Here is a 5,000-nt window from a genome sequence, read left to right as displayed (position 1 = left end):
TTATATATAATATGCACACTCACACGCACGCACACACATGCGAAAACACGCACACGTCGACACAAATATATTATATATTATATATATACATAACACGAAACGGGGTTTATTACGTCACCGTGTGCGAAGACGCGCATGCCCTCTGTCGATTTTTTACGTCGAAGAGTCGCGCGTCCCCGGGACGCCCCCGATCGTATATATATACTTACATACGTAGGTATATATCGTATATATATAACGTGTATATAACATATATACGCGTATCGATGCGATCGGTTTCCGCTCGTATGGTGGTGTAATATGTGTCTGAGAGGTTATATTTAAACGGACCCATATAAATACACATTGCGTGAATATGTATAAAATAAGAGAACCGTCAATTGTTCGCTATATATATAGTGAACAGTGTGATTTTTATATTTTAACAGCCGGCCCTCAGACAGGAGTGGTCCTGGATATTTCTCCACGGACCGCAATGTGCGTTCGAAATGTCGATGTTCAAATGTGTCCTGCAGTTCACACTATGACGCGCAGTTAACTGCGTTCTTCATCGACCCGCGAGCCAAGTGATCCACCGTCCAGGGTAATTGTTTTACATATTTTGATATATGTATGTATATAAAAAAAAATAAAAAAAAAAAATATCTTAGAAGGCGAACGAACACGCGAAGGGAGCGCGCGCGCGCGCGTTATACACACACGCGCGCGCGCCACCACGACGACGACATATCGTTCGCACTTTCTAATACCGGTGTGTATTTTTCTGTTTGTTTTTGTATAGCGCCCACCATTATCGGACCGGAACTGGGAGATGACACACAACAACCGGATTAGTGTCACACAACTCCCTCTTTTGTCGCCCCGTTTGGTGTGCCCCGATGGGCGCTCTCTCTTTTGTGGATTATTATTCGTAATATATGAGTAATACATAATACGTTAATGATCCTTCCGCAGGTTCCCCTACGGAAACCTTGTTACGACTTTTACTTCCTCTAAATGATCAAGTTTGGTCAACTTCCCAGCGACGCCGACGGCCGTTAAGCCACCGCGTGTCGGTCCGAAGACCTCACTAAATCATTCAATCGGTAGTAGCGACGGGCGGTGTGTACAAAGGGCAGGGACGTAATCAACGCGAGCTTATGACTCGCGCTTACTAGGAATTCCTCGTTTATGGGGGATAATTGCAAACCCCAATCCCCAGCACGAAGGAGTTTCAACGGGTTGCCCGGGCCTCTAGGCCAGGGAGAACATGCTGATTCCTTCAGTGTAGCGCGCGTGCGGCCCAGGACATCTAAGGGCATCACAGACCTGTTATTGCTCAATCTCGTGCGGCTCGAAGCCGCCGGTCCCTCTAAGAAGAATTTTAATACGTCGCCAGTGAGTTGCGCGACCGAAGCCACGCACACATAAATGACGACGCCTATTTAGCAGGCTAGAGTCTCGTTCGTTACCGGAATTAACCAGACAAATCGCTCCACCAACTAAGAACGGCCATGCACCACCACCCACCGAATCAAGAAAGAGCTGTTAATCTGTCAATCCTTCCGGTGTCCGGGCCTGGTGAGATTTCCCGTGTTGAGTCAAATTAAGCCGCAGGCTCCACTCCTGGTGGTGCCCTTCCGTCAATTCCTTTAAGTTTCAGCTTTGCAACCATACTCCCCCCGGAGTCCAAAATCTTTGGTTTCCCGGAAGCTGCCCGCCGAGCCATAGTAGTAACGTCGGCGGATCGCTAGATGACATATTTACGGTTAGAACTAGGGCGGTATCTAATCGCCTTCGAACCTCTAACTTTCGTTCTTGATTGATGAAAACACCTTTGGCAAATGCTTTCGCTGATGTTCGTCTTGCGACGATCCAAGAATTTCACCTCTAACGTCGCAATACGAATGCCCCCAGTTATCCCTATTAATCATTACCTCGGAGTTCTGAAAACCAACAAAATAGAACCGAGATCATATTCTATTATTCCATGCACGAAATATTCAAGCACAATTTTGAGCCCGCTTTGAGCACTCTAATTTGTTCAAAGTAAAATTGTCGGCCCATCTCGACACTCACCGAAGAGCACCGCGATAGGATTTTGATATTGAACCGCCGTATTACCGACGGCTCACCGACGATATGCTCCGCAGACGTGTCAGTATCACCGCGGATGCGGTGCACCGACAGCGCGGCGCACAAATGCAACTACGAGCTTTTTAACCGCAACAATTTTAGTATACGCTATTGGAGCTGGAGTTACCGCGGCTGCTGGCACCAGACTTGCCCTCCAATTGTTCCTCGTTAAAATATTTAAAGTGTACTCATTCCGATTACGAGGCCTCGTAAGAGTCCCGTATCGTTATTTTTCGTCACTACCTCCCCGTGCCGGGAGTGGGTAATTTGCGCGCCTGCTGCCTTCCTTGGATGTGGTAGCCGTTTCTCAGGCTCCCTCTCCGGAATCGAACCCTGATTCCCCGTTACCCGTGACAACCATGGTAGTCGCAGAAACTACCATCGAAAGTTGATAAGGCAGACATTTGAAAGATGCGTCGCCGGTGCTGGACCATGCGATCGGCAAAAGTTATCCAGATTCATCAAAATTAACGACTTCGGACGCGAGGCCCTCCGTCGATTGGTTTTGATCTAATAAAAGCACTCATCCCATCACTGGTCAGAGTTCTGATTGCATGTATTAGCTCTAGAATTACCACAGTTATCCAAGTAACCGAGGTAAGATCTAAGGAACCAAAACTGATATATTGAGCCATTCGCGGTATCGCCTTAATACGGCTTGCACTGAGACATGCATGGCTTAATCTTTGAGACAAGCATATAACTACTGGCAGGATCAACCAGGGAGCTGACACAAACACGCCGCATACAACGCGCACAACACGCACAACTCGACGATGCGAAAACGTTAAACGTTTAAACGCATCGATGGTTTTTGCTGTTTTGCTTGCTGCCTGCCTGCCTGCTGCAGTCAGTCGGTGGTCATTTTTCTTTTCTACACTACACTACTACACTACACAATACACTACTACTGTGTGGTGTGTGTGGTGCGGTGCTAGTGAACGGACAAAAAGCGCGTTCGATTCATGTGAATGTTCAACAACGAGACATTTTCGATACTTCACACTGTGTAAATAAATTTGATTCTCTCTCTTTATCGAGGAAAAAATATCGACATCAGTCCGGTTTCGGAGAGATCGAAAATACCTTTTTATAAATGCTACTACCATTACTAATACTACTACTACTACTACTAACTACACACTACTACTGATCTATATAAAATAGAATCAAAAGTAATATATATATGTAATATAATAATAATATAATAATGATAGTTGGAAAAAAAAATACACCGTCCCTCGAAGTCGCCGCAGCGGCAATGAGCGACTGTTCGATCTCTCCGGTGGAGGAGACCGAACAAGCTCAACGCGACACACGCGACGACACGAGGCGACGAGAATTCACGGGTCGATCTGGTGCGTTAACGACGCTGCGAAATCTACACGCGCGCCGAACACAAATCGCCACTTCTTTTATAACAGACTCTATTATAAACGTCCTGCCGCATTCATAAACGGGAACGTAGTCTGACACAGTTTATGCGTGTGTGGTGATATTTCGTTGTGTGGTGTGTGTCGTCGTCGTCGTCGTCGTCGTCGCGTGTTTTTGCTGTGTAAAAATATTAAAACAACAAACACAACACTACTATTTTTATTAATAAAAAAATAGTTGCGCGTTTATTTTTTAATACTCTATACACTACACACAAACTCTACAAATTTTACTTTGTAAAAATCACACGACAACAGCAGACACACCACACAACACAACTCTACAAACACCACACACTGTTTCATTACATCACTGACAGACGCCTCTCGCATCCAGTCTACAATAGTAGCAATGATGGTGACATGTCAACCACGCATCATTAAACAATGGGGTGTTCACGTATTGGCGTATACCACAATTGACGTGACACCGGAAAGTGTTTACACGTATTGTTGTTATTATTGTTATTATTATCAATGTTTTTTGTGTTTTATTATTATTATTTTTTTTTTTTTTTTTTTTTTTTTTTTATTTTTTTATTTTTATTTTTTTTTTAAATCCAGAACAGAATCATCGCTTACTAGTAAGCTAAGTAAGTATTAAAACGAATATATAGTCAGTTTATATTTTGTTGTTGTTGCATGCAGTTATAAAGTTAATAAGAACCGAAACGAAACATTTTTCATCATTATTAAGTTGACTATGAGGGAAGCTACTCGTATGTATGTCTAATGCGGTGTCATTTTCCTCGTCTGTCTGCTGCACGTGCACCGGCAGTGTCATACATACATACATACATACATACATACATACATACATACATACATACATACATACATACATACATACATACATACATACATACATACATACATACATACATACATAGTCATTCATATGTAGGATATCTTTTATATTATATTTGAAATGGAACGAAAATGGAAGGACGAACGACTACTATAAAAAAAAAGGAAGTTTTTAATACGAGCTACCTACCACCCCGTACGACGTACGACGTACACGTACACGTACACGTAACATTAGACAACAATAATGATTTATATAGTAGTATATATTATTATTTTTAAATGGAATCTTTTAAAACGCAGATAACAGATGGCGCTATCTATTAATAACTATAGGCTATAATATCCTTTATTATTATGATTTATATAGTATATATTATTATTTTTAAATGGAATCTTTTAAAACGCAGATAACAGATGGCGCTATCTATTAATAACTATAGGCTATAATATTATTATTTATTATTTACAGTATTCATTAGAATACTGTAAATAATAATAATAAAAATAATATAAATAATACGGAATGGGATATGATCATAATTGATTGGAAAATTGAAACATTATTGAAGAGCGTCGGTGGCGCATTTCGATGGCACCGTATCGGTGGATCGAAATGTACACGCGACGTGTGTGTCCCGGGTT

The 5,000-nt window shown here is 42.1% G+C and overlaps 2 non-coding genes across 2 annotated transcripts; both read right to left on the bottom strand.

Annotated features, from left to right (window-relative positions):
- Nucleotides 1-429: 429 nt before the first annotated feature.
- LOC123722814 lies at nucleotides 430-586 on the bottom strand. The gene has a single exon (XR_006756618.1). It is a non-coding gene; the product is annotated as a 5.8S ribosomal RNA (ribosomal RNA).
- Nucleotides 587-937: 351 nt separating this feature from the next.
- LOC123722846 lies at nucleotides 938-2,841 on the bottom strand. The gene has a single exon (XR_006756649.1). It is a non-coding gene; the product is annotated as a small subunit ribosomal RNA (ribosomal RNA).
- Nucleotides 2,842-5,000: the final 2,159 nt, after the last annotated feature.

The sequence above is a fragment of the Papilio machaon genome, chromosome 29 (assembly GCF_912999745.1).
Source record: "Papilio machaon chromosome 29, ilPapMach1.1, whole genome shotgun sequence".
NCBI classification, from domain to species: Eukaryota; Metazoa; Arthropoda; class Insecta; order Lepidoptera; family Papilionidae; genus Papilio; species Papilio machaon.
The sequence above is the reverse complement of the archived record's forward strand: the minus strand, read 5'-3'. Positions and strand labels throughout refer to the sequence as shown.